This window comes from Macrobrachium nipponense, chromosome 45 (assembly GCF_015104395.2).
Source record: "Macrobrachium nipponense isolate FS-2020 chromosome 45, ASM1510439v2, whole genome shotgun sequence".
Classification (NCBI taxonomy): Eukaryota; Metazoa; Arthropoda; class Malacostraca; order Decapoda; family Palaemonidae; genus Macrobrachium; species Macrobrachium nipponense.
The window spans coordinates 6,689,516-6,698,418 of record NC_061105.1 but is presented as its reverse complement, the minus strand read 5'-3'; positions in this window follow the sequence as shown (position 1 = coordinate 6,698,418).

Sequence of the window (8,903 nt, the reverse complement as noted above, 5' to 3'; positions counted from 1 at the left end):
TCATTAATTGGATAAATTTAAACCAACAGACACACAAGCAAATATTATACTATATATATATATATATATTATATATATATATATATATATATATATATATTATATATATATATATACATATATATATATATATATATATATATATATATATATATAAAGATATATGCCACGAAGGAAAAATAAACGAAGGAGGATCTGCGAGACCTTTCGACGTTAAACGTAAAGGACGTTTAACGTCGAAAGGTCTCGCACATCCTCCTTCGTCTATTTTTCCTTCGTGGCATATATCTTTATTTATGGATTTATCACGTTCCTAACTTTCGTGATTCAGTTATAACATACATATATATATATTTATATTATAATATATATATAATTATATACATATATATATATGTGTGTGTGTGTGTGTGTGTGTGTGTGTGTGTCATTTTTAGATTTCTAGCTAGCCTGATACAGTACCATTTTATCACACCTTGAAGTTATCGTTCTGATTCAACGACCATTTTAATTTCATCGTGGGCCATGATGTATACACCCAAAATATCTCTACTCTCTCTGGGAATTGTTCATCAATTTATTTATACATTTATATTTACTGTCAGCTCACTTTTTTTTTATCTTCAGTATTTTCTCCCTTCTCTCCGTTTGTTATCTCGTTTTTTTTCTCGTCTTTTTTTTAATGATGACGAAAACGTATTATGGTGTGATGATAAGTGGAAATGAGATCCACTTTCTAAATGGCGTCTGAGGATTCCGAGTAGGTACGAAGAATGTCAACAATGATTTATTATTTCGTGCATTTTCTCGTTTTACTTCCCTGTTTTTATCTTTGCATTTTTAAGCCCGCAGCAAAATTCACTTCTCTCTCTCTACGTCCCTCCACAGTCGACCAATCAGATACATGATAAATATATACACTATTTGGACCATCAGACTAAACTAAAATCCTCCAGACTATAATAAAAAAATCTGTTTGCCAAGATGATGAAGGGGTACGAGAGAGAGAGAGAGAGAGAGAGAGAGATAGAGAGAGAGAGAGAGAGAGAACAGACAAATATAAACCTGTCAAAAATGTCCTCGTTAATGAAATTTATATCCGGACTTGAGCGCTTTGTATAATATTCCTCTTTTCGTAAATAGCATTCCGAGAAGAAACCTTGTCATCGAGACACACTCTCTCTCTCTCTCTCTCTCTTTATCATATTGCCAGTCATTTCTTTAACAAGTTTCTCTCAATTTCCACTCGTCGTTTCTTCTCGGCTATTGCTTATTTCATTCCAGATACTCGATACTTATCTCTCTCTCCCTCTCTTTCACCTCCTCGTTTATTTTCATTTGGCGTCACGGTTCCAGTTGAACTTTCCAAATGGAAATAAAAAAATAAAGAAAAGATTTTCCCATATTCATCCTCGGATTGCGGCGGCCGGTGACTCTTTCCTCACCTCCTCTCTAATAATATACTTCGCAATTCTCTCTCTATCTCTCTCTCTCTCTCTCTCTCTCTCTCAAGACCAATAAAAACCACCTTCTAGCTCCTCGTTCAAGGAAAGTAGATCTATCCTGCCACAAGGCAAAGAGACGCCAATCCTTTTATAGTTGCCCTGACTGACTGACGTCGCTGCCGAGGGGGCGTGTCACAATTTTCCACGAAGTGTCAATAAATGACCCGTGACAGCTGCCGGTTTCTCTCTCTCTCTCTCTTCTCTCTCTCTCTCTCTCTCTCTCTCTCTCTCTCTCTCTCTATATATATATATATATATATATATATATATATATATATACATATATGTATATTATATCTTGTACGATTGTGAACGCCAGTGGCTCTTTTGTTTGACCGGTCTCCTGGCTATGTAGTGGCCATTCATAGCTGCTGCTGATGGGATAAGATGCTTATGGAATATCTATACTATATATGTTTATTTATATATATATATATAATATATATTATATATATATATATATATATATATATATACTATCTATAATTTTGCACACATTAATATTGCCAATTCATTCATCCTTTCTCATGCAGGAAAATGGGCATAAATATAAAGGGAGTGAAAACAACAAAACGCTACATATTTCCCTCGAATGTCTGTGTGTGTGCATCTGACACGTCCCCTTTCTTTGCAGCGATTCGAAAGAATGGCACCGCGCGCCGCGCGCGAATCTTTTTTGCGCGCCCATCCGGCGTCAAAAAAAAAAAAAAATGCACGACGGATTAAATTGACACTACACGAGCTTTTATTGATCTCCGGTGGATTCATAAAAAGGCTACGAACGCAACAGCTCTTAGGTTAGTTATTATAAAAAAGGGACTAGGAAAGATGGAAGGTCTCCAGAAGGGGTAGTATACTACTGCAAGACAGTTAGTTAAGAAACGCGTTCGAATCCTTTGAAGAGTTCGTGCGTATACAACGACACTCCCGTGCTTATGGGACGAGACCTTTCGTGTTATGTGTATGCATGTCATGCGCATACAAACACCTGCGGGAGGGGGACTTGTGAAGGGGCAGGGAGGTTGGGCGGTTCGAATCCATGAGAGAACGAAATTATTAGCAACTAAAAAAATCCCCTTCGGTTAACATACATATAAATATATTCATTCCGAGGTAGAGCTAATTGGATATTAAAGGAAGTTTGGTCGCTTAATATATATATATATATATATATATATATTATATATATATATATATATATACTTATATATATATATATATATATATATATATATATATATATCAATATATATAATATATATATATTATATATTGATACTTTCAAAACGCATATATCCCCTCTTTGACAGTATAAAATGTTATGCAGAGTTTGGCAACATTTTTTCAGATTCCTAGCTAGCTTAGAATTAGGATGTTTTAAATGTATGTTCAGATTTCGCATAACATATTGTAAAAGAATATATAACGTAGCAAAGAAAAAGAGAAAGATTTGCTTCATTCATTTGAAACTAGGATCGTTTCTCTATTCTGTCACTGCCTTGAGATTAGAGGGACTCCGAGATCTCCGTTTGCTTTCCTAATCTGTCAACACGTTTGATAAGAGACCTCGAGTCTTCGTTTTGTTTTGGGAATTATGTCATCACATTTGATAGTGACTTTTGCTCAAGTCTTTTTCGTCGAGTACGTGTCTTTGTTGAACAGAATGGTTTCATACGCGTTCGTCTTTGTCAAAACCACGTGCAGATTTCACAGTTTAACTGTAAAGTTGCGTCAGTTTTCGAAGCTTCTTGAAAGAATTGTGTCCCAAAACGTTTTGTGTTATCTCCACTGTCCAGCTTCCTTAAGGATGAGAATTTCATTGCATCTTAAAACTGCGCTCCGTTCAGACATCTCCCTCTCTCTCTCTCTGCCTCGCCATAATTGATATTAACGTAACATAAAATGGTCACTCGTAACTTTTAGATTTCAGATTTGATATTTCTTGGAGTTTATTTAGTGTTATTTAGTGCTTTTTGTGGAATCTGAACAAACATTGTGTGTAACGGCGCCTATTTTTGTGAATTGGTGAATTTTTTTGAAGAAAGAAGTTGGTATACCAAGGTAAAGTGTGTTATATTTTTATTAGTTGCAACTAATAACTAATAACTAATAACTAATAGTTGATGGTTTGGTAAAAACTAATATCTATTGGTTACGATGGTTTAGAGAACTAATAACTAATAGTACAATGGTCTGAGGGAAAAGATTTACATTTTTACACATTGCAAATTTTTGTGTTTTGTGTTTGTTTCATTTGAAGTGATTTTTATGTTTTGTGCATTTATTCATTTTCTTATTGAAGTGTGTGTTTTTATTTTATGTTCTGTGTGATTAATACTTTTTGCAATTTGGGTATTTTCCACATTTTTCTGTACTTTCATTTGCGTTCACAACTTAATTAACTTAGTTATTTTCATTACTTAATCGTTGCACATTTAATTGAATTTAACACTTGTGAATTAATTTGCATTTACTTAGAATTCCTTTCAAGTTTTATTATTGTTTAGCACTTGTGAATTAATTTCCAAATTTCAATTATTGCATAGCACTTTTGAATTTTGATTGAATTAATTTTCTTGAATTTTGTTATAAATTAATTTTACTGAATTGAACTTTACTTTGTTTTCAAGTAACAGTAATTTTCCCTGTTATTGTGAATTTCACTTACAAATTTCGAGTTTAATAATAAATTTTTGTATTTAAAATTTTTATAAATGTTTTCTTTATTTTACACCAGTATTTAATTATGATTATATTGATGTTAAGTAGAAACATAGAGTGGTAATTGATCTGTTTTCCTTCAATTAACTTGAAGTGACTTAGAACCAGGGAAGTACATAGACTTTTGAAATCAGGGAAATACTTAGACTTTTAAAGTTGTTGATGGAGTGAGCCTTTGATTAATTTGATTACTTACAAGAGGTACCTCACACCTTGTTTTGATGAACTTAGTCTGATTTCTGCAATACTGGTAAGTTGTTAAGGGGATCACTGTTTTCCTTTAGAGTATCAGTCGTTTAGTTCAGGTGTCTGGCTGTTGTGAGGTAACAATTAATGAATGGTAAGTGTAGTAACAGATACTTGGCACTTTGTCACAATATATATATATATATATATATATATATATAATATGTAGTATATATATATATATATATATTATATATATATATTATATATAAAATAAGGAAAATCGTTGATAAAACATTCAGGAGTCCCAGGAAGACAGCAGTCTAAGAAGCATGCTTTATTTATATGAGAAGTGTTTCATGTTGCTTCAACACATCATCAGTCTGGAATAATTAAAATTTTACTTGATAAATTAAAAGTTAAAAGTACAAATTATTACCAATAAAAAAATCAGCTAAAAATAATTCAAAACTTTAAAATAAAAACAAAATTGGAGGCATCTTTAGTTATAAGGACAAGCTTAAGGATTTCATGAGAGCCAACATAATAAATAAATTTCAATGCCCAAGATGCCTTGGTAGTTACGTTGGATCCTCTCGAAGGCTGTTGCAGATTCGTTATTATAGCCATCTAGGTCTTAGTTATAGGACAGGGTCAAGAATATCCAATCCCGAATTTTCAAATATAAGGACTCATGCATCCAAATGCAAAATTAATGTGGAAAAAAAAAAGCATTTTACAATAATAGGCACTACTAAACAAACAGCCTACTTAACGACCCTTGAGTCTTTATTTATCAAGCACCTCTCTCCAGGCTTAAACTCTAATGTTTTTTCGTCTCCTCTCTCTCTGGCCTAAGTGTTGTCTGGGCATGTATGATCTGTTGTGGTCACTTGGCTCTTTTCCTTACCTTGAATAGGTAGCCTTTCTCACTTATTCATGTTTTGTTTTTATTTAAAGTTTTACATTTTTATTTTAAAGTTTTGAATTATTTTTAGCTGATTTTTTTTTATTGGTAATAATTTGTACTTTTAACTTTTAATTTATCAAGTAAAATTTTAATTATTGCAGACTGATGATGTGTTGAAGCAACATAAAACGTTTCTCATATAAATAAAGCATGCTTCTTAGACTGCTGCCTTCCTGGGACTCCTGAATGTTATATATATATATATATATATATATATATATATATATATATATATATATATATATATCCTAAAGCATTTCGTTTAACACTTGGAAAGTAAGATGACAAGATATAAAAAGAAAGGAATATGAATTATATACAGACTAATAGACGCAATTTAATATAAAACATAAACATGTGGTAAACGTCTGATAAGTAAAAGTAAAAATAATAAAAAAATACATACATGTTATATGTATATATACATATATAATATACATACATATTATATATATATATATATATATATATATATATATATATACATATACGTAGTATATACACACATACACACGCACTAGTAGGTGACTAAGACTATTGTTATGGTGTAACGATTTAGTAATGGAGAGCAATTACAAAGATCATCAGACCTCCAAATAGTTCAGCGAATTCAAGGTAAACACCTCACCATTTATTCGCAAGATCATCCACGCTTAAGTCTGCACGCAAAGCGTGGTTAGCATTCTCGCCGCCAGGTGTCCGGTGGACAGAAAGACAGGCACTACTGTTTGCGAGCAATTTTTTGCGCCTTAAAGTATGCTGGTATGAATACAATAATGCTGCCTTCTTTTCTAATTTATACGCTGTGTTCAGTATAGCACACAATCTCTTTCTGTACACACACACACACACACACACACACACCTGGAGAATGAGTAACCTTTCCAAACAAACATAAACATGGGTACAATTTAAGAACAAAAAGATTAAGTCCAACTGTTCAGACACAGGGACAAGACAATTAAAGGATTATACAGGGTGACAGCTGACCACATTCAGATCTTTGGTAAATAAAAACTTATTCACAAAACATATTAAACATACATATACAACAAAGGTATCTCTAAGGCAACTAATTTTTATTTAAGTCATTATATCTTTGAGGTCATTCTTAAACATGTTACAAATACAAGGGTCTAAATGAAACAGGCAACGACTAATATTAAAGTTACAATGGGAAGTAAGTTGTATTATGGCAGATTCTAAAAGATTTCGTGATAAGACATCTTTTGACCTTGCAATTACCGAACTACCAATCCAATTTATTTGGTGGCTGTTTGTCCAGTTTTGACAGAATATTTATGCTGTTTTAATCTTACGTCTAAGCCCTTGCTCGACTGTCCGGGATAAAAGGAGGGACAGTCCATACATGGAATTTTATATATTATGTTGTTGCTTTCCCTGGGGCCATTTTTTATTAACATTCCTTCAAGTGTGTTATTATAGGAAAAACAAGGTTGACCTTAAAGCCTTTAACAATGATTTAATAGTTTCAAATCCGTCAAAATAAGGCAAATTGAGAATGTTCTTAGAATTTTCTTTCTCCGTGTTACACTATAAAACTTTTTGTGGGCTTTATTATAGCAAATATCTAATATATGTGAATGATAACATAAGTTTTTCCCTATTTTTCTTATGCATTCAATTTCTTGATCCAAATATTGAGGACTGACAATGTGCAATGCTCGTAAAAAAACATAGAAGAAAAAATTGATATTTTGATGTTAAGATGGTGGCCTGAATAAAAATGAACATAAGTTAAGTTGTTGGTTGGTTTCCTATAAATACTGAATTTACATTGAAATGGTTCTCTATGTATCAAAACGTCTAAGAAAGGGAGGCAATTGTCTTTTTCCAATTCTAGAGTAAACTTAATCGATGGTGCCTGGTTATTTAATTTAGAGAATAAATCATTTACATCAATACCAGCAGGCAGAACAGCTAAAATATCATCAACATATCTATACCACTTTACAGGAATATAAATGATATTGGGTAAGTAGCGTTTTTCAAAGAATTCCATGTACAAGTTTGAGAGGAGTGGTGATAAAGGGTTGCCCATTGCCATGCCAAATATTTGATGATAAAATTCACCATTGAATATAAACTTACAATCACAAATGCACAACCTAGTGAGTGAAATAATGTGACTTACAGGTAGAGGTAATTCATGCTGAGTTAGTTCATTACTAACATATTCTACAATAAAGTCTATAGGGACCTTAGTAAAAAGAGAACATACATCAAAACTAATGAATCTATCAGTCGGGGCAAAGAGTAATTTTGTTTAATTTATCAACCAAATCTAGAGAATTATACACACACACACACACACACACACACACACACACAACACATATATATATGTATATATATATATATATATATATATATATATATATATATATATATATATATATAAATAAATACACACATATATGCTTGAAAAATCACAGTAGATGAACGTGACTTCATTAAATATATTAAATAAGCGAAGGCCACAGGAAAATGATAAGGCAGAAATCCAAGCGCTTTCGTCTTGACTAAGACATTGTCAAGGAACAGTGTTTTTAGTAAAGACAAAAGCGCTTGGATTTCTGCCTATCATTTTCCTGTGGTATTCGCTTATATATATAAATAAATAAAGGTATAAGCCACGAAGGAAAAATAAACAACGGATATTCTACAAGATCTTTCGACTCGACGTCCTTTACTCAGCAGATAAACTGACTTACATGAGGAATTGACAATACAAGAAAGGTCGTATAATTGACAAGATAGGGATTATAAAGAGATTAGTATCTAGAATCCGACACAGCTGGAAGATGAGTAACCTTCCCAAACAAGCATAAACATGGGTACAATTTTAAGATGCAAAAAGATTAAGTCAATCTGCTCAGACACAAGGACAAGACAATTAAAGGATTATTTTGGGTGACAGCTATTCAGAACTTTGGTAAACAAAAACATATTCACAATACATATTAAACATACATATACAACAAAGGTATCTCTAAGGCAACTAATTTTTAATTAAGTCTGTAATTATATCTGTGAGGTCATTCTTAAACATGTTACAAATACAAGGGTCTAAATGAAACAGGCCACGACTAATATTGAAATTACAATGGGAAGTAAGATGTAATAAAGCAGATTCTAAAAGATTTCGTGATAAGACATCTTTTGACCTTGCAATTACTGAACTACCAATCCAATTTATTCGGTGGTTGTTCTCACTTAAATGAATGAATATTGCATTAGATGTTTGCCCAGTTTTTACAGAATATTTATGCTGGCTTAATCTTACTTCTAAGCCCTTGCTCGACTGTCCGAGATAATGGGGGGGGGGCAGTCCATACATGGAATTTCATATATTATGTTGTTGCTTTCTCTGTATATATATATATTATATATATATATTATATATATATATATTATATATATATATTATATATATATATATATATATATATATATATATATATAATTTTTCATGGACGAAGGAACAGGATAATAAACTG